At 45.2% G+C, this 22,204-nt stretch overlaps 1 pseudogene; it reads left to right on the top strand.

The window, feature by feature from the left end:
* Positions 1 to 436: 436 nt before the first annotated feature.
* On the top strand, positions 437 to 19,713 carry LOC132223727 (OTU domain-containing protein 6A-like; annotated as a pseudogene).
* The last annotated feature ends 2,491 nt before the right edge of the window (positions 19,714 to 22,204 follow it).

The raw sequence follows: 22,204 nt of genomic DNA, 5'->3' as shown, positions 1-22,204 counted from the left end.
GGCGAACAAGGTTAGACGACCAAGTCCATTCCCCACCTCACACTTGGAAGCAAGCATTTCTCTGGATTCTACCAGGGGGGGGATATTTAAAGGCCACATCTGTCTTTTATTAAGGGGAAGAGTAAGATCTTGCTAAAGTTCCAATTCAAATTTAAATATACAGGGTTTTCACGTACTACATATATTTTTAAATTTATGCTTATTTCTTATCTGTCATGGGGAAGTCTTAATTCCTAACCGCCTCAACATTACTTTTACTAGTAAAATTGCTGAATCTAATTTAAACTATTTGTTAGCCTTGGAATGTATCTTACTGAGACTGTTGGGTAAAAATACTGTATTCTAGAGCAGCCCGCCACTGGAGGCTGAGATCAGCTACCTGTTGGAGGTTGGAGGAGTTGGGCTGAACTGTGGCGGGTCCTCTCGCTGCCACCAAATGTGGGTTCTCACCAAACACCAGGCAGATCTGCAGCTTGAGTACCAGCGGCTGAAGCGTCGCCATGTCCGCCAGAAAGAAGAGCTGCAGGAACGCATCCAGGCCATGAAGAACGCGGTCCCTAAGAACGACAAGAAGAAAAGAAAGCAGTTGCTCCTTGCCGTGGCCGCCTTGAGGCCGAAATGCAGCAGAAACAGCAGCGGGAGCTGGGGACGTTCACAGAGCTTCCCCCTGCCAGCAGCAACCTCCATTCCCTCACTGAGGGTCTGGCCAAGATGGCTCCTGAGAACCGGCCTCCTTGCCTTCGAGGGTCCACAGAAGGCGCGAAAGCAGGGCCTCGCCGCAGAGAGCGAGCCAAGAGATGGCAGCGGCCGATGCCGAGTGGGGTACCTGGCCAACTATGGCCGGACGAGGAGGAGAAGCTGGCGGTCAGCCTCGAGGCCAAGAACCTGGAGATGGAGATCCCGGCCGACAGCCACTGCATGTGCCGCGCCGTCCAAGACCAGCTGCCCTTCTCCGTGACCGTGGAGAGCCTGCGGGGCCGCACCACCAACTACATGTGCAAGCACGTCCACGAATTCCTGCCCTTCTTCAGCGACCCCGAGACCCGGGAGGTCTACACCCGCGAGGACTTCAGCTACTGCGACAACATGGTGCACCACGCATCCTGGTGAGGCCAACTCGAGCTGAGGGCCCTGTCGCACGTCCTGCAGGGCCCCATCGAGGTGATCTGTAGGGCCCATCGAGGTGATCTGGAGGACATCAAGAAGCCGCTCACCCTCGTCTACAGGCGCTACACCTCCAGCTTTGGCGGGGAGCACTATGACTCGGTGAAGCCACCCGAAGCCGAAGCCGAAGCTGAAGAAGCCGAAGCCGCAGCCGCGGCCGAAGCCGCAGCTGCAGCCGAAGCCGAAGCCGAAGCCGAAGCCGAAGCCGAAGCCGAAGCCGAAGCCGAAGCCGAAGCCGAAGCTTCTGAAGCCGAAGCCGAAGCCGTAGGGGCCTTTGCCCCGTGGTTCTCGTAAGCTGTGGGTGCCCCGCTGCTGTTGCTGTTCCCGCCTGCGCTGGAGCCGCCGCCTGGTCCCCTCAATAGGCTCTGTTATTCCCTTTGCCTTGCTGCTCTGGCTTTTCTTTTCTTTGTCTTGTTCAAAATTGAACAGCCCCGCTTTTCACCTGGTCTTGCTTCCTCCTCCCCCTTTCCGTCTTTGCCTCCTTCACAGGGTGGGGCACATGGACTAGGCACTGGGAAGGGATCTGTATTGTACCGCTTGAGGGGGTCAGTTGGAAAGTGCCAACCGCATCTTGCCCTTAAGGGTTTTTGCCTCCCTGCCCGATGAGAATTGGTTATGTTACAAACAATGTGGGGGTTAAAATGGAAACTGGGATTGATGGCGTTCTTAACTTGGGGAAAAATCAGTTTAGCTCAGCATCTTCAGACTGTCCATGCATATATTGGATTACTTAGATATACTTGGCGTTTATGTACTCGGAATGCCTTGTGAATGCCTTATGCCTTTTGCCTAGTTCTTGGTGGGGGGAGGGATTGTTTCGTGGGCTGTTTGGGGTTTCTTTTTTTCTAACTACTGTACATGTTGACATAATTAATCACCTATCTCGTCTCCAGCTGTAAGTTACAATAATATTGAAGTGCTTCAGGTTCTCTACATATGGTATTACCACTCACTACTGACTTTTGAGATCATCTCCTTTAAGAAGACTTCTATGAACTCCCTGGAGAGGATTCACTCCTCGATGTTTCTGTCACACCCTGTGTGTATCACCATCCCATGTGTCTGTCTCCCTCACCTAGTTGGTAGAGCCTTTGAAGCAGAGTATGCATATTTATATCCCAGCAGCAACCACATAACAGGTTCTCAGTAACTATTTAGTTGACTCAAAAATAAATAAATAAATAAATAAATATACATATATATATAGTATTCTAAGGTCAGTCACAATAATTCTTTTCTCTACATGGTTATGTCAGTAACAAAGTACAACTAGATTCACTTGTTTCTTTTTATTTTTTCATTTGGTGTGGTTTTTTCTGGATGTAATCTGTGCTATAATTGCCTCAAAACTTTATTCCAAAGTCATATTATATACCAAGGTGTATTCAGATAAGTTTTGCCCCCATCCTGGTCTCCTCTACCCTGACCCCTCCCACCCCCTATATAGTTTTATTTGTTCTTATTGTCTTTTTATTATATTGTTTCTCCTCGAAAATATAAGCAAATATTTGTGTACAAATATTTAAAAAATACAATATATCATTACAGTGAAATATTATCTATACTAATGAAAGGCTAATATGCTAATTAGGCCGGGAGACCTTCCAGATATCCATCCAGATAAAGCCATGGCGGCAGGGCTGAGGCAGAGGCGGTTAGGGGCGATCAGGCCAGGAGGGGAGGGCAGTAGGGGGTGATCAGGCCAGCAGGGGAGGACAGCTGAGGGAGAGCAAGCCGGCAGTGAGGTCCAGTTGGGGGCAAACAGTCTAGCGGGGTTGGGGGGGGGGCATTGGGGGATAAGCAGGCGAGCAGTGGGGGAAAGTTGGGAGTGAACAGGCAAGCAGAGGGGGGCAGTTAGAGGCAAGAAGGCCGGCAGGCAAAGTAGTTAGGGGCAATCAGGCAGGCACGTAGGTGAGCGATTAGGAGACAGCAGTTCCGGATTGTGAGAGGGATGTCCGCCTGCCGGTTTAGGCCCAATCCCACAGGGCCATGAGGGATCCCACAGGGACTGGGCCTAAACTGGCACTCAGACATCCCCCGAGGGGTCCCAGATTGGAGAGGGTGCAGGCCGGGTGACGGACAACACTCCCGGTGCATGAATTGCATGGACCAGGCCACTACTACACCTATGAAAAAGAATGCAGGCAGAGCACAGAGGATTTTTAGTGCAGTAAAAATATTCTGTATATTAAATGATGGAAATACAGGGTGGGGGGAAAATAGGTTCACATTTATGAGTACACAAAACAGTTCATTCTTGTATTATTTGTTAACTATTGTTTCTCAAAGGAATAACGGTAAACCTACTTCTGCCCCACCCTGTATGTCAGGATACATTCATCCAAACCCATTCCCTCCACACCAAAAGTGAACCCTAGGTAAACTATGGAATTTGGGTGATAATGATGAGTCAATGTAGGTTCATCCTTGGTTAAAAATGTATCCCTCTGGTTAGTGATGCTGACAGTGGGAGAGGCTATGCATGTGGGAGGGCAGCAGGTATATGGGAGTTCTCTAAACTTCCCCTGGATGTTGAAATGAACCTAGAACTACTCTAAAAGAAAGTCTGTTTTAAAGAAAGAAGAAATGATTGACCTATCCTGCAACACAGATGAACCTTGAAAACATTATGATACCTAAAAGAAATCATTCAAAAAAAAAAAAAGAAAAGGAACACATATTGTGCCCAGCTGGTGTGGCTCTGTGGTTGAGAGTCAACCCATGAACCAAGAGGTCATGGCTCAATTCCCAGTTAGGGCACTGCCTAGGTTGAGGGTTTGATCCCCAGTTGGGGGTGTGCAGGAGGCAGCCGGTCAATAATTCTCTCTCATCACTGATGTCTCTATCTCTCTCTCCCTCTCCCTTCGTCTTTCTTAAAATAATAAAAATATCTTTTTAAAAATCACAAGTTCTATGTTTCCATTTATAGCAAATGTCCACAATAAGCAAATCCTTAGAGTCAGAGAGTAAATTAACAGTTTTTAGGTGATGGGCAGTAGACAGAACTAAGGGTGACTGCTACGAGGTATGGGCTATCATTTTGAAGAGATGGAAATATTCTGGAATGAGACAGTGGCAATGGCTGCATAACAATGAATGTATTAAAGAGCACTGAACTACACACTCTAAAATGGTAATAGTTATGTGTATGAACTGTGTTTCAAAAAAACCTTCAAAATTAGGCAATAATGAACATTTTCCAAACTCACTGTTGGTGTGGGTCGTGAACTCAGGAACTGAGCTAGGTGGTTCTGGTCCAGGAGGTCACATGAGGCTTCAGTTGAGATGTCACCGGGGCGGCAGTCATCACAACTGACTGGAGCTGCAAGCTCTGGTTCCAAAGAGGTGCAGTCACAAGGCTGGCGAGTTGGTGCTGGCGGCTCCTGGGAGGTCTCAGTTTCTTCCCACCGGGGCCTTTCCAGGAGCTGCTTGAGTGTCCTGATCACTTGGTAGATGACTTCTAGAATGAGAGACAAATGTTGCTACCTCAAGCAAATGACAAAAAAGTTTCAGAAAGCTGTGTCTCCTGGTAGGATGAGGAACTAGCATCTGACTCACACAAGTAAAGTCTAGAGACCAGAGTTGGAACTGCCTGTGGCAGAAGGGACAATAAAATGATAGCCGTAGATGTAAACTGAACTGCCAGGAGACGCAGAAAAATATGTGTTTCCGGTGAATAGATAAGGACCCGACAAGAAACAGTAGGCTGAGATTGTCACAGAAGGAGAAAGAGCCAAGCAGGCCACCCAGGGAAGCAGATAAACCCAAATACAGGGGTGGGTCACTAATGGCCTGGGGACTGGGAGGTGGGGGAGTATAATGACCACTCAGGGGGACTAAAAACATAGGTTCACATGAAACCTGTACAAAACCGAATCAGGAAGAATCACAAAACCTGAACAGGCTGAAAACACCTGATGAAACTGAAGCAGTAACCAAAAGACTCCAAGCAGACAAAAGCCCTGACCTGGATGGCTTCACAGGGGAGTTTTACCAAACAGTCAAAAGAGAACTAACACCTATCCTCCTCAAAATATACCAAGACATTCCAGAGAAAGGAACACTTCCATGCTCTTTTTTTTTGCAAGCCTAGCATTATCCTAATTCCAAAACCATATAAAGACATTGCAAAGAAATGGAATTACGGTATAGGCCATACCCCTGATGAGCATAGATGCAAAAATCCTCAACAAAATATTAGCAAATCAGATCCAGCAATATATTAAAAAGATCATACATCATGACCAAGTAGGATTTATTCCAGGGATGTACGGCTGGCACAAAATTTGCAAATCAATAAATGTGATACATCACATAAACAAACTGAAAGACCAAAACACATGATAATATCAATAGACCCAGAAAAACACTTGACAAAATCCAACACCCATTTTTCATTTAAAAACAGCCCTCAGTGCCCGGCCGGCGTGGCTCAATGGTTGAGTGTCAACCTATGAATCAGGAGGTCATGGTTCCATTCCCTGTCAGGGGGCATGCCTGGGATGGGGGTGGATTCCCCAGTAGGGGGCGTGTAGGAGCAACCAATCAGTGATTCTCTCTCATCATTGATGTTTCTCTCTCTCTCTCTCCTTCTCCCATCCTCTCTGAAATCAATAAAAAAAAAAAAAGTTCTTAACAAAGTGGTAACAGAGGAATGATACCTCAGCATATTAAAGGCCATGCATGACAAACCTACAGCCAACATCATAGTCAATGGGCAAAAACTAAAACCATTGCCCCTAAGAACAGGAACAAGACAGGGATGTCCGCTTTCACCACTCTTATTCAACACAGTACTGGGAGTCTTAGCCACAACAATCAGAGAAGAAAACATAAAAGGCATCCAAATTGGGAAGGAGGAAGTAAATCTATCATTATTTTCAGATGATGTGATATTGTACTTAGAAAACATAAAGACTCCAGCAAAAAAAAGAAAAAACTACTAGATTTAATAAATGAATCCAACAATGTGGCAGGATACAAAATTAACTCCCAGAAATCGTTGGCATTATTATACACCAATAATGAACTCACAGAAAGAGAAATTAAAAAATCAATCACATTTGCCATTGCAACAAAAAAATTAACATACTTAGCAATAAACTTAACCGAGGAGGTAAAAGACATGTGCTCAGAAAACTACAGGTCACTGAAAAAAGAGATAGAGGACGATTTAAACAAGTGGGAGAATACACCGTGGTCATGGATTGGTAGACTTAGCACCATTAACATGTCCCAAAAGTAATCTACAGATTCAATGCAATCCCTATTAAAATACTAACGGTATAGTTCACAAATCTAGAACAAATATTCCAAAAAATTTATATGGAGCCCAAAAAGGACCCCAAATAGCTGCAACAATCAAGAGAAAAAAGGACAAAGTTGGAGGGATCACAACTCCAGATATCAAGTTATACTACAAAGCCACTGGCATCAAAACAGCCAGGTACTGGCACAAGAAAAAGCACATAGATCAATGAAACACAACAAGAACCCTAAAATAGACCAAGCCATTACGTTAACCTTTGACAAAGGAGGCAAGAGCATACAATGGAGAAAAGACAGTCTCTTCAATAAATCGGGGGGGAGGGGAGATGGACAGGTACATGCCAAAAAAAAAACACTGGACCAGCACACACAAGAATAAATTCGCCCAAGCTGGTTTGGCTCATTGAATAGAGCACTGGCCCACAGACTGAAGGGTCGCAGGTTTGATTCCAATCCAGGGCACGAAACTCAGTAGAGCAGGCTCGATTCCTACCTAGCCCCAGTTGGGTGCAAGTGGAAAGCAACCAATCAATGTTTCTCTCCTACTCCCTTTCATACTCTCTAAAAATCAATACAAAAATATCCTCAGGTGAGGAGTAAAAAAAAGTATAAAATAAATAAAAGTTTTTAAAAGAATAAGCTTCAAATGCATAAAAGACTTAAATGTCAGTTGGGACCTTAAAAATCCTAGAAGAAACCATAGACGGCAAAATCTCAGACATTTCTCAGAGCAATATGTCTGCCGGTACATTTCCTAGGGCAAGGGAAAGTAACGAGAAAATAAACAAATGGGACTACAGCCAAATAAAAGGCTTCTGCACAGCAAAACAAACAAACAAACAAACAAAAAACCCACATCAACATCCCGGCCATGGTGGGTCAGTGGTTGAGCGTCGACGTATGAATCAGGAGATCACAATTCAATTCCAAGTCAGGGCATATGCCCAGGTTGTGGGCTCGATCCCTGATCCTAAAAGGAGGAAGCCGATCAACAATTCTCTCATCAATGATGTTTCTATATCTCTCTCTCTCTCCTTTCCTCTCTGAAATCAATAAAAACATATTCAAAATAAATCAAGTTATCAACAAAATGAAAACGGAGCCCACTATATATGGGAGAACGTATTTCTCAATGATACTTCTAGTAAGAGGTTAATTTACAAAATATATAAAGAACTCATACAACTTAACAAAAGAAAGACAATCCAATTAAAAAATGGACAAAGAACCTAAGTAAACACTTCTCCAAAGTGAATATACAGATGGCCAAGAGACATATGACAAAATGCTCAAAGTCACTAATCCTCAAAGAGATGCAATTTAAAACCACCATGAGGTATCATCTTACACCTGTCTGAATGGCTGCCATCAACAAATGACAAGCCATGGCGAGGATGTGGAGAAAAGAGAACCCTCGTACACTGCTGGTGGGAATGAAAACTGGTGCAGCCACTGTAGAAAACAGTCTGGAGTTGCCTCAAAAAAATTAAAACTGAAACTGCCATTTGATTCAATGATTCCACTTGGAGGAATATATCCTAATATGAATGCATAAAAACAACTGTGGTACGTTTATACAATAGAATACAATGAAGCTATAGAAAAGAAGGATCTCTTACCCTTGGAGACAGCAGATAGACCTGAAGAGAATTATGTATACTAAGTGAAATAAGTCCATCAGAGTAAAACAAGTACCATATGATCTCACTCATAAGTGGAATCTAATAAACAAAATAAACTGATAATCTGAGTGGATCCAGAGACATGGAAGCAGAGAACAGAGTGTGGAATCTCAGAGGGAAGGTGTGGGAGGGTGGGTGAGGGGAGGTAACCAACCAAAGACCTTGTATGCATATATGCATATCCCTTGGACACAGACAATAGGTAGTGAAGGCCTGGGGCAGGGGGCGGGGGCTGGCTGGAGGGGGGGCAATGGGGGAATGAGGGAGACCTATGTAATACTTTTAACAATAGAGATTTATGAAGAAATAAAAATAAACGTACAAACAAAATAGATCCAGAGACACGGAAGCATGAGACAGAATGATGAATCTCAGAGGGAAGGTGGGGAGGGAGGTGGACAGATTAACCAAAGAACTTATATGTATATATGCATAACCCATGGACGCAGACATTAGTGTGGTGAAGGCCTCCGGGAAGGCGGCGATGGAGGAGGTCAATGGGGAAAAAAGGAGGACTTCTTTCATACTTTCAACAATAAAGATATATTTTTTAAAAACTTGTATGTAACAGGTTCCAAAATGGCGACCAGCAGGAAGGTAGGGAGGGAGAGAGTGTGAGAGTGCAAGGAAGTGATAGAGGAGTGTGTGGACACGTGTCGTGTGGTGTGTGTGTATGAGCTAGGGACAGTTAGATTCTGCAGGTCTTCTAAGGGGCTGCTAAACCGGGCAGTCTTAGGCGGCAGAGTCCCGCTCCCTGCGCGGACACTCCTGGGCGGCCAGCACAGGCATGGCATGTCGACCATGCCATCTTGGGAAACAGAGCTGCTTGAGACTAGGATTCTGGCCTCAGCACCACCCAGTCTGATCTGAGACGCATACCAGGACCCTGCAGCCACTGGGGACAGAGACCTGTGACCACAGCTACAGACCTGCAGACACCAAAAGTTTAGAAATCCCCACAGCAGATCTGTGAGTAACAGAGCCCATCCCCCCTTCCTGCAGGCTTGTGGGAGCACCAGAGTAACTAACTGATAGACCCACCCCTTGACTGGCCTCAGTGCTGCAGGAACTTGAGCCTGGAAGTGCAAAAGCACCTTGGAACTGATCCCGCATAGGGCTGGGTTCAGGAGTCCTGGGCTGGGAGCAAGCACGCGAACACCAGGAACTGATCCTACAGGCACTGCTGGCTTCTGAGCCCTGGGCTGGGAGCAAATGCGTGAACCCCAGGATCTGAGCCCATGCGCAATGCCGGCTTCAGAGCCCTGGGCTGGGGGCAATCACGCGAAAACCATGAATTTGTCCAGCTTAGCACAGGCCCAGGGACCCCGATTCTCTGGTCAGGAGGCAGCACCAAGCACCAGTGACTTGACTGTGTTTCTTATCACCTGTGCCTGAGATCCTGATTTCCTGTGCATTCATACTAAGAGCCAATGACTCCAATTCCTGGTGCAAGGGCACAGAGGGACTCTGATTCTCAAGGCAGGGTCGCGCCAAGCAACAGAGACTCTGATACTGGATTCTGGGGAACTCTGACTCCTGGCGCACGCTAGGGGGCTCTGGTTTTCAAAACGCTTCAGGGGGGTCTCTGTTTCAGCATGGTGCAGGCAGGGTCCCTGATTCTAAGGGCACATATGAGGCCACATTGAGCGCTGACAACACTGACTCTGAGCGAGCCTGGTTCCCACCAACCCACAACAACTACACATCTTAGTGTCAGAGCTCTTCAGTGACACTAGGGTGGTGGGAGGCGCCCACTGCACACGGCCCAGCCCACGCAACTCAACGTTTGAACCATCGGGAGATAATCAGAATGAAGAGACGAAACAACACCCAGAGGAAAGACAATGAGGAGTCGCCAAGAAAGGACATTAATGAAGTTGAAGCATGCAACATGACAGAAAAAGAATTCAGAATAATAGTTGTACAATTCATTCACCGGATGGATGAGAAAATCAACAACCTATGCAAGAATCAGGAAGAAATCAAAAGTGATATAGCTACAATCAAAAGCACCATGGAAAGTTTCAACAGCAGACTAGAAGAAGCAGAGGACCGAATTAGTGAATTAGAAGGTAAGGCAGAGAAACAAGCTCAATCTGAACAGCAACTGGAGAAAAAAATTAAAAAGCAGGAGGAGAGCCTAAGGGAGCTTCGGGACAACATGAAACGAAGTAACATACGCATAATAGGGCCGCAAGAAGGACAAGAAGAGCAGCAAGGATTAGAAAATCTATTTGAAGAAATAATGTCAGAAAACTTCCCAGATATGGGGAAGAAAAAAGTTACACAAGTACAGAGAGTCCCAGGCAAGATGAACCCCAAAAGACCCACACCGAGACACGTCATAATAACGATGGCAAATGTACAAGACAAAGACAGAATCTTAAAGGCTGCAAGAGAGAAACAGAGGGTTACCTACAAAGGATCCCCCATCAGATTATCAAATGATTTCTCAACAGAAACGCATCAGGCCAGAAAAGAATGGACAGAAATTTACAAAGTGATGAAAAGCAAAGGACTGAATCCAAGAATACTCTATCCAGCAAGGCTATCATTCAAAATTGAAGGGGAAATAAGAAGCTTCACAGACCAAAAAAGGCTAAGGGAGTTTATCACCACCAAGCCAGCAAAGCAAGAAATGCTAAAGGGACTGGTGTAAAAAGAAGAACTAAAAAGCCCACAAAGAAAACAGCCACACACAAAAATAGAAATATCTACAAACAAGTACCTTTCAATAATACCTTTAAACGTAAATGGACTAAATGGTACAATCAAAAGACATCGAGTGGCTGAATGGATAAAAAAACATGACCCATATATTTGCTGTCTACAAGAGACCCACCTCATTAGAAGGGTCTCACACAGACTGAAAGTGAAGGGATGGAAAAATATCTTTCAGACAAATGGAAATGAAAAAAAAGCTGGGGTAGCAATACTTATATCAGACAAAATAGACCTCAAAGTGAAGGCCATAACAAGAGATAAGGAAGGCCACTTCATAATACTAAAGGGATCAATACAACAAGAGGATATAACCCTGATAAACATATATGCACCCAATGCAGGAGCACCCACATACATAAGAAAACTCCTGGAAGATATCAGGGGAGAGATCGACAACAATACAATCATAGTAGGGGACTTTAATACACCACTGACATCACTGGATAAATCCGCTAGACAAAAACTAAGCAAAGAAACAGCAATCCTAAATGACTCACTAGATCAGATGGACTTAACTGACATCTTCAGAACACTTCACCCCAAAGCCACAAAATATACATTCACCTCAAGTGCTCATGGGACATCTTCAAAAATAGACCACATATTGGGTCACAAATAAAGTCTCCCCAAATTCAAGAAGATTGAAATATTACCAAGCATCATCTCAGACCACAAGGCCATAATATTACAAGTAAACTACAACAAAAACAACTCAAAATACTCAAACACTTGGAAGCTGAATAGCACGGTATTAAATATTGATTGGGTTACCAATAAGATCAAAGACGAAATTTTAAAAATCCGGGAAACTAATGACAATGAAAACACAACAATCCAAAACCTTTGGGACCCAATGAAAGCAGTCCTGAGAGGGAAGTTTATAGCTCTACAGGCCTATCTCAACAAACAAGAAAAAATGGTACTAAATCATCTAAATCTACAGCTCAAAGAATTAGAAAGAGAGCAAGAAGAAAATCCCAGAGTGAGCAGAAGGAAGGAGATAATAAAGATTAGAGCAGAAATAAATGACATAGAGAACAAAAAAAAAACAATACAGAAAATCAATGAAACCAAGAGCTGGTTCTTGGAAGGGATAAACAAGATTGACAAACCTCTAGCCAGGCTCACCAAGAAGCAAAGAGAAAGGACCCAAATCAACAAAATCAGAAATGATAGAGGCGAAATAACAACAGATCCCACAGAAATACAAATGATTGTTAATAAATACTATGGACAACTCTACTCCAACAAACTAGACAACCTGGAGGAAATGGACATATTCCTAGAAAAATACAACATTCCAAAACTTGATCAGGAAGAATCTAAAAATCTCAATAGGCCAATAACTATGGAAGAAATTGAAGCAGTCATCAAAAAGCTTCCAGGAAACAAAAGCCCAGGACCAGACGGCTTCACAGGGGAGTTTTACCAAACATTCAAGGAATAACTAAAACCTATCCTCCTCAGACTACTACAAAAAATCCAAGAGGAAGGAACACTCCCAAGCTCATTCTATGAAGCCAGCATCACCCTAATACCAAAATCAGGTAAAGACAACACAATGAAAGAGAATTACAAAAAAAGAAAAAGAAAAAAATAGAGAATTACAGGCCAATTTCCCTCATGAACACAGATGCCAAAATCCTCAACAAAATCTTAGCAAATCGGATCCAGCAGTACATCAGAAAGATCATACACCACGACCAAGTAGGATTTATCCCAGGGATGCAAGGATGGTACAATATCCGCAAATCAATAAACGGGATACATCACATAAACCAATTGAAAGAAAAAAACCACATAGTCATATCAATTGATAGAGAAAAAGCATTTGACAAAATTCAACACCCATTTTTGATAAAAACTCTCAGCAAGGTGGGAATTGAAGGATCATACCTCAACATAATAAAAGCCATATATGACAAAACCACAGCCAAAATCATACTCAAGGGACAAAAACTAACACCATTTCCCCTAAGAACAGGAACAAGACAGGGATGCCCACTCTCACCACTCCTGTTCGACATAGTTCTGGAAGGATTAGCCATTGCAATTAGACAAGAAGAAGAAATAAAAGGCATCCAAACTGGAAAAGAAGAAGTAAAACTGCCCTTATTTGCTGATGACATGATATTATACTTAAAAAACCCTAAGACTCCATCAATAAACTGTTAGACTTAATAAAAGAATTCGGCAATGTAGCAGGATACAAAATTAACGCCAAGAAATCTATGGCATTTCTATACACCAATAGTGAATGTGCAGAGAGACTAAAAAAGCAATCCCATTTACCATCGCACCAAAAAAATTAAGCTACCTAGGAATAAACTTACCTAAAGAGGTAAAAGACCTCTTCTCAGAAAACTACAGGACGTTGAAAAAAGAGATAGAGGAAGACATAAACAGATGGAAGAACATACCATGTTCTTGGATTGGTAGAATCAACATCATTAAAATGTCCATACTGCCCAAAGCAATCTATAAATTCAACGCACTTCCCATTAAAATACCAATGGCATATTTCACAGACCTAGAACGGACTCTCCAAAAATTCATCTGGAATAAAAAACGACCCTGAATAGCTGCAGTGATCCTGAGAAACAACAAAGTAGGTGGGATATCAATACCAGATATCAAGCTGTATTACAAAGCCACTGTTCTCAAAACTGCCTGGTACTGGCACAGGAACAGACATATAGATCAATGGAATAGAATAGAGAGCCCAGAAATCAGCCCCAACCAACACGATCAATTAATATTTGACAAAGGAGGCAAGAACATACAATGGAGTCAAGATAGTCTCTTCAATAAATGGTGTTGGGAAAATTGGACAGATACATGCAAGAAAATGAAACTAGACCACCAACTTACACCATACACAAAAAATAAACTCAAAATGGATAAAGGACTTAAATATACGACGGGAAACCATACAAATACTAGAAGAATCCAAAGGCAACAAAATCTCAGACACATGCCAAAGCAATTTCTTCACCGATACAGCGCCTAGGGCATTGGAAACTAAAGAGAAAATAAACAAATGAGACTACATCAAAATAAAAAGCTTCTGCACAGCAAAAGAAACCATCAACAAAACAACAAGAAAACCCACTGTGTGGGAAAACATATTTGCCAATGTCATATCTGATAAGGGCCTAATCTCCAAAATTTATAGGGAACTCATACAACTTAACAAAAGGAAGATAAACAATCCAATCAAAAAATGGGCATAGGACCTAAATAGACACCTTTCAAAAGAGGACATTCAGAAAGCCAAGAGACATATGAAAACATGCTCAAAGTCACTAATCATCCCAGAGATGCAAATCAAAACAACAATGAGGTACCATCTCACACCTGTCAGACTGGCTATCATCAACAAATCAACAAACGACAAGTGCTGGAGGGGATGAGGAGAAAAAGGAACACTTGTGCACTGCTGGAGGGAATGCAGACTGGTGCAGCCACTATGGAAGACAGTATGGAGTTTCCTCAAAAAACTACAAATGGAACTCCCATTTGACCCTGTGATCCCACTTCTAGGAATATATCCCAGGAAACCAGAAACACCAATCAGAAAGGATATATGCACCCCTATGTTCATAGCAGCACAATTCACCATAGCTAAGATCTGGAAACAGCCTAAGTGCCCATCTGTAGATGAATGGATTAGAAAACAGTGGTACATCTACACGATGGAATACTATGCTGCTGTAAAAAAGAAGGAACTCTCTTACCATTTGCACCAGCATGGATGGAACTGGAGAGCATTATGCTAAGTGAAATAAGCCAGTCAATGAAGGAAAAATACCACATGATCTCACTCATTTCTGGATAATAAAGACCATTATAAACTTATGAACAAAAATGGATACAGAGGCAGAGCTGCCTCGAACAGACTGTCAAACTACAGCAGGAAGGCCGGGGAGGGTGGGAGGGCAGGAGGGGGGTGGGTAAGAGATCAACCAAAGGACTTGTACACATGCATATAAGCATAACCAATGGACATAAGACAGTGGGGGGTAGGGGAGGCCAGGGGATTGTCAAGGGGGAAAAAAAAAGGAGACATATGTAATACTCTTTGTAATACTTTAAGCAATAAAATAAATAAATAAATACATAAATAAATACATAAATAAAAACTTGTATGTGAATATTCATAATATCATTAATCATAAGTCTAAAAGTATAATCAACCTGAATATCCAACAATTTATTAATTTGTAAACAAACACTGGTATATCCACACAATGGGATATTATTCAGCCATAAAAAGGAGTGGCTTTGCCCACCCACTTGGCTCAGTGCTTGAGTGTAGACCTATGAACCGGAAGGTCACGGTTTGATTCCTGGTCAGGGCACATGCCCGAGTTACAAGCTCGATCCCCAGTTTGGGGCATTCAGGAGGCAGCCGGTCAATGATTCCCTCTCATCATTGACGTTTCTCTCTCTCTCTCTCCCTTCCCCTCTAAAATCAATAAAAAATATATATTTTTTTAAAAAGGAGTGGCTTAATAGTTTCAAGGTTGATCCAATACATGCCACAACATGGATGAACCTTAAAACTATTAAGCCTAAAAAAAAAATTTTAATTATAAAAATAAAAACTATTACGCTTAGCCCTAGCCCATTTGGCTCAGTAGATAAGAGTGTCAACTGCGGCTTGAAGGGTCCCGGGTTCAATTCCGGCCAAGGGCACACCTCGATCCCCAGTATGGGGCTTGCAGCAGGCAGCCTATCAATGATTTTCTCTCATCACTGATGTTTCTATCTCCCTCTCCCTTCCTCTCTGAAATCAATAAAGAATACATACATTTAAAAATAAGTAATGAACCCGTTAAAAAAAAACAACAACTATTAAGCTTATGTGAAAGAAGACAGACACAAAAGGACAAATATTGTATGATTCTACTTATGAGAGGCACTTAGAGTAGTAAAATTCAGAGACAAAAAGTACAATGGTGGTTTCCACAGGCTGGGAGGAGTGGCGAATGGGGAGTTATTGTTTAGAGCAGTGGTTCTATTTGCGGCGACCTTCCTAATGCTGCCACCCTTTAAGAGTTCCTCATGTTGTGGTGACCCCCAATTTCATTGTTACAAATTGAATATAATTAAAGCATAGTGATTAATCACAAAAACAATATGTAATTATAGAGGTGTTCTCCAATGGTCTTAGGCGACCCCTGTGAAAGGGTCGTTCGACCCTCAAAGGGGTCGCGACCCACAGGTTAAGAACCGCTGGTTTAGAGGCTCTAGTTTCAGTTTGGGAAGATGAAAATTCTGGGGGAAGATGATGCTGATAAGTGCACAATAATGTGAATGTACTTAATGCCACTTGACTATAAACTTAAAAATGGCTAAAATAGTATGTATATTTATCACAATAAAAAGACTGAAGTCCCAATATATACTACAACATAAATGAACTTTGCAAACATTATAGTTAAGTGAAAGAAGCCAGACACAATAGGACACATACTGTTTGATTTTATTTATATGAAATGTCTACAACAGGCAAATCCTATATAATATATAGGGAATATGCAAATTGACCATCACTCTGCCACAAAGATGAAGGCGCCCACAGTGGAGGCCGAGTTCCCCTAATGAGCCTTAATGAGCAATCAGCAGGGACCTGAGGCTTTGCCCCCCCTCTCCCTCCCGCTTCCACCATGGGGCTTGATAAGGGACCTTAGGCCACTGCCCCCGCCCTGGTGCCAGGCCAGGGGACCTCAGGCTGTGCCCCCCACCCAGCACCGCTTCACAGGTGACCTCAGGCCATGCCTTCCCCCCCCAGCGGGGCTCAACATGGGGACCTCAGGCCACATCCCCAGTCCCAGCGCCAGGCCAGGGGACCTCAGGCCGCACCCCCCCACCCAGCGGGGCTTGACGGGGGACCTCAGGACGTGCCCCACGACCCTGCACCAGGCCAGGGGACCAAAGGCTTGGCACCCCGCCTGGCAGTGCTTGACGTGGGACCTGAAGGTGCGCCCCCGACCTGGTAGAGCTTGACGGGGGACCTCAGGCCGCAACCCCCACCCAGCGGGGCTTGGTGGGGACCTCAGTCCACACCCCAGGCCCCAGCACCAGGCCAGGGGACCTCAGGCCTCACCCCTCTGCCCAGCAGGGCTTGAAGGGGGACCTTAGGCTGTGCCCCTCTCCTGGAGCCGGGCAGGGGAACCTGAGGCTGCATCCCCCACCCAGTGGGGCTGGATGGGGAATCTCACACCACGCCCCCGACCCAGCAGGGCTTGATGGGGGATCTCAAGGCACACCCTCCACCCCGGACCAGGGAACCTCAGGCTACACCCCCCACCCAGCGCCCGGCCAGGGGACCTGAGGCTGCCACCCTGCCTGGCCAGGCTTAACAAGGGTGGGACCGGTCAGGGATCTGGATCTAGCCCAATGGGGGTGAGCCCGGCCGGGTCTGGGTTTGTGCGATTTCAAGGAGCATGTGGGTGGGCAGGGACTTGACTCTGGGTCCCGTGGTGCGCCCCAGACTCTGACAGGAGGAAGATTTTCATATACATTTTACTCTTTTTTTTTTCATCTCTGACACTATTATAGAGAAAGGGTAAATAGCAGTATTAAAATACTTCCTCTAATTAATCCCCTTTGAATGTGCACAAATTTCATATACCGGGCCACTAGTGTATGTGTGCATATATATGTATGTATATGTGTGTGTGTGTGTGTGTGTATACACACACACACATACATACACATAAATATCAGATTCGTTTTAGCCAGGGGCTTGGGGAAAGGGAGGAATTCACTGCTAACAGACATGAGGTTTCTTTTTGGAGATGACAGAAACGTTCTGGAATTAGACAGTACTGAGCACAAAGAAGAACAATAGGACTATACTAACAATCACTGAATTACACATATTGAAAGGATAAATTCTATGTCTTGTGAATTTCATCTAAAAAAATGTCTGGACAAAAAGTGATCTATATCCAAGACAGATGAAAGCAATCCTTTTTATGATTTGGCCTCAGAAGTCACAAAGCATTCCTCCTGACCTGTGCACCAGAAGTGAGTCCCTAAGTCTGGCCCACATTTTAAGTTAGGTTTTACACTTATATCATGAAACTCATTCTCCTTTCAGTCTCACACGGGGAGGGTATTAACGTCACCCATTACAGATGAAAATCAGGCTCAGAGAGATTCAATACCCTTCCCAAAGCCACAAGGACAGCGGCGGTAGAATTCACATTGGGACCAAGAACCAGCTGACTCCAAACCCGTGCTATTAACCTCCATCCGCCAGTGGTGGTTTTTCAGCCGACACATCGTTTGTGAAACCATAGACACTTGCGACCACCCCCCTGCCCCAGGACCTCTTAAATCATTTCTGGGGCTTGTTCCATACACTTGAATGTTTTCCAGCTCCCCAGGTGTTCCTCAGGTGCATTCTACATATAGAACCACCCCTATGTGTCTGATGGTTTTACACTATTAACATGGGTAACTGGCTCCAGCTGGGTGGTGACTGCTTTGGGGACAGTGCCCCTGCCCAAGCTTCCTGTGACTGCCACTGTGACAGCACAATGCCTGCCAGCAGGAGGCAGGCACTCAGGCAATATCATTGGACAGAAGGATTCAGAGCAAACTGCCACTCAGAATGTCAACTGCCAAAGGATTCGGCAGGAACTGAGGGGCGCACAGTTGGCGCTTGGGAGCTGGCCTATCTGGCCATTCTCTCCAGGGGGCAGGAGGTTCACAGGCCCACTTGGTGGGCAAGCCCTGCTGCCAACTGGGGCACCTCAGCTCAGCCCAGAGCAGAGGTGTTAGGAAGCAACTCTCTACCCAAGCTTCCTCTCCCAGTTCCCAAACTTAGAGCCCCAGCATAGGGCCTAGAATTCACTGAGGCTGTTCATTCAACAGCCACTCAATCAACATGGATCACCAAAGCCGATCTCGCAGCAGAGGCCTGAGCCGCATCCCTGGGACACAGCCCCGAACCCCCAGTGCCCCACTCCTCCTGCATGTGGAACGGGAGGCCAGGGAAGGAGAATGGGAGCAGCGAGAGCTCCCTGGTCAGAGGACTGCTACCTACACGCCCGCGGAAACTGAAGACTTGCCAGACAGTGTTATGGGTAAGGACAAGCTCTCCCCTTCTAGGCAAAGGGAGGTGGCTTCATATTTTTCTTCCTTTACCCACAGAAAACGGGGGTCAGGGAACAGAAAGCACAACTTACAATGGACAGGACTGGGGTGAGGGATGAGTTGGGAAAGGCAGGTTCCTATCTGCCTCAAAGGGCTGCCACAGGACCAAAGATATAATACGTGAAAGTAACTGAAACCGGGACAGGCGGTTGGGAACTTTATTAGGTGTTATTTACAAAACCAAGTACTTACAATAGCAAATCCCATGTGCCAGGAGCCTTGGGAAACAGATGAGTTGGACATCGACTTCGACCCCAGGTCGCTGACAATCTAATAGAGAAAAGTCAAACAGTTAGGATAGCTTCTGTGGGATTCAGAAAGATGGCAGGGGCAGGAAAAGAAATGCTAAAGGTATAAAAGGCACACATTTCAGAGGCAGAGGGTTCATTTCACCTTTGGGGAGGAGGCAGGCTGGTGTGCTGCAGTGAGGCTCTTTAGGAGAGGGCGTGGGCAAGGATGAGAGGCTGTAAAACAGGCTGAGTGCAAACCCCCGCATCTGTAGGGGCGGCAGGCCCGGCTCCTGTAATGGCCGCAGGCCAGTCTGCAAGGGCGCTTGTTGGAAGAGATGGGCCTAGAAGGGCGAGCAGGGCCTAAGACGATGCTGGAGCCCCCAGAAGAGAGGGCAGGAGAGCGGGAGACCGGGCAGAGTCGACGCCATGAAGGCATCTCCCACCACTTAGACTTCCGGCTGGCCGCAGCCTAGGCATGCGCATTGCGGTCTGCCCCAGGGCGCATGCGCACGTTGCCGTGAGGGCGGGGCATAGAGCGGGCAGGGCCAGGATGAGGGACAAGGGTGAACAGGGCAGGTTTCCTCTCTGCCTCCAAGGGTCCTCGCAGGTGTAAGGACATAATACATGAATACAGCTTGACACTGAGACAGGCTGCGGGGACTATTAGGTGTTCCTTATAAAATCAAGTGCTTACAGTAGCAAATACCATGTACCAGGTGCCTTGGGAAGCAAAGATGGAGTCGACATCGAGCTAGATCCCAGGAAGCTGACAGTCTAATAGACTCCTGCGGGATTCAGAAACATGACAAGAGCTCACAGGAGGATAAAAGGGATTCTGGCCCCTGTAATGTCATGGGATAATTGTCATAAAATGGAACAATAATGTGCTGGGACAAAGTCTGGTCCTCTGGGAACTTTTCAAATCTTGATGGAAAAAGAGAGAGAAAAGAAACCTTGAGACAGGCTTAGGTCACCTAAGTGCCTGGCTGCCCTTGCTTGCTGGAGAATAAATGATTAGGCCTTTCTACTCCCCAGTTTCTCAGGACTTAAAAGATCTGCAACTAGAGGGGGTAGTCATGGCACTGTCACACAGATCACTTCAAGGAAAAACCTGTTAGAAGTATAAAATGCAAGAGTTCAAAGGCAGATAGGTTACTTTCACTTTGTTAAGGAGGATGGTGTGCTTGAGGTGTTGAGGCTTTTTAGAAGAGGTGGGCTTGGAACCCTTGCAGATGGGAGCACTTGAGGCGTCACTCAGTCACTGGACAGGCCAGCCACTGGCCACTCCAGAAAAACTGCAGAGTTGGGCTGAGCGCCAGGCTGGTCCGCCCCAAGGCGCAGGCGCAAAAGTGGGCAGGGGCCAGCAAGCCATGCGGTGGGCTTAGAGGTGGGGGTGCAGTGAGGGTGGGTGTCAGGGCAGCCTGGAATCTCTAGAGGGGAGAGGGGAGAGGGGAGAGGGGAGAGGGGGGAGGGGGGAGGGGGGAGGGGGGAGGGGGAAGGCCGTGAGGGAGGGCGGGGCAACTCTCACAAGGCCAAGCCCAGTCTAGCAGGGGCTTCCAGCCAGGGACTGTAACTGCCTGGTGGCAGGAGAAGTAGCACTGGAGCCAAAGAACGTATGTCTGTGCTCGCGTGGTCATGGAGGCGCCGGTGCACAACATGAAGGGCTCCCCACAATGAGAGACCTAGTTTGACAAGGTGCCTGAAGCTGCAGTGACACAGACAGCCGACAAATACCAAGACACTGTATGTGGCTTTTAAATATACAGAACAGGCTGCCTCAGAACATCCCCAAGTCTAAATACCCAGGTTTGAAAGTGCAGGGACAGTATCATGCTGGAGCTATTCCAATACATAAATTCTCTCTAACAACAATCGGGAGGACTCAGGCCTAGAGAGAAATGAAAGCACTCCCAGATGTGGAAGGTCTGCATTCTCCTTGACTACTATATGGATGAGAAAAGACACTGGGTTTTCCCCACTTTACCCCATCACAACCTTCCTGGTATTCGTACCCATCTCCTCTTTCCTCTTCTTTTCTCCACTTCACTCCACAAATTCCCTTTCTCTGTTTTTCACCACTCCTATTTTCACTCATTCTGTCTAGTTGTATTTATGAAGTATGCAGTGTTTCTCTGACGTGGGTCAGGACCCCAAACCTACAAGGAAGGCGGCTGTGCTACGTGGACAAAAAGGCGCCACATGCTAACCTGACTAGCTCAGGGAAGGCCTGCATGGCAGCCTTGCAAACTCAGAGGCCTAAAGCAATCACAAAAATAGGTCTGAAATTAAAATATTTTTAACTAAGAGCAGCTTATGGTGAGTAGTCATGTCCTAAGCCAGTATTTTCCCTGACAAAGGTCAATCTTTACCTCAACTGAGTCTGTCTTTGTCTTTTTACAACTATCATAACATATCATTGGAATATCAAAAGTAATTTTCCTTTGCTCACACTCCTCAAAGCATAGGCACCACTCTGCAGAGACCACAAATCCCCTCAATGTTATTGAGTTAACTGTTGACTCTTAACCATCCATAACCAACCTATGTAAAAGAAGTATGTCTATCATTTTACTTTTTATCCCAGAGGTTTCCCTGCTTTGCTTTCTCCTGCCCCCTAACCTATCACCAATAGATTTCATGTAACCCACAAACGTCTCCTCTTTTGATTGTAAGGTATAATAAAATAAAGTACAAAACTGCCAGGCTCTGGGGTATTATCTCAATTCACTGAGATTTTGCTCCCCGGCAACTGTCGACAGTTTTGGCTTAGATAAACTCACAAAAATTCTTCACAGGTTTGAATGTCTTATGTTAACAGGTGTATGATACCAAGAGCTGTACCAAGGCTACATATTTATCATCTCATTTCATCTCACACATGGTGAGGGTCATGAAATATCTCCCACCCACACTAGAAGAAAGTGAGGCTCGGAGAGAAAATAAGATTAAATACCTCACCTGCTG

Source organism: Myotis daubentonii, chromosome X, assembly GCF_963259705.1.
Source record: "Myotis daubentonii chromosome X, mMyoDau2.1, whole genome shotgun sequence".
Taxonomy (NCBI): domain Eukaryota; kingdom Metazoa; phylum Chordata; class Mammalia; order Chiroptera; family Vespertilionidae; genus Myotis; species Myotis daubentonii.
Note: the sequence above shows the minus strand (reverse complement) of the source record. Positions and strands in the feature narration are given on the sequence as shown.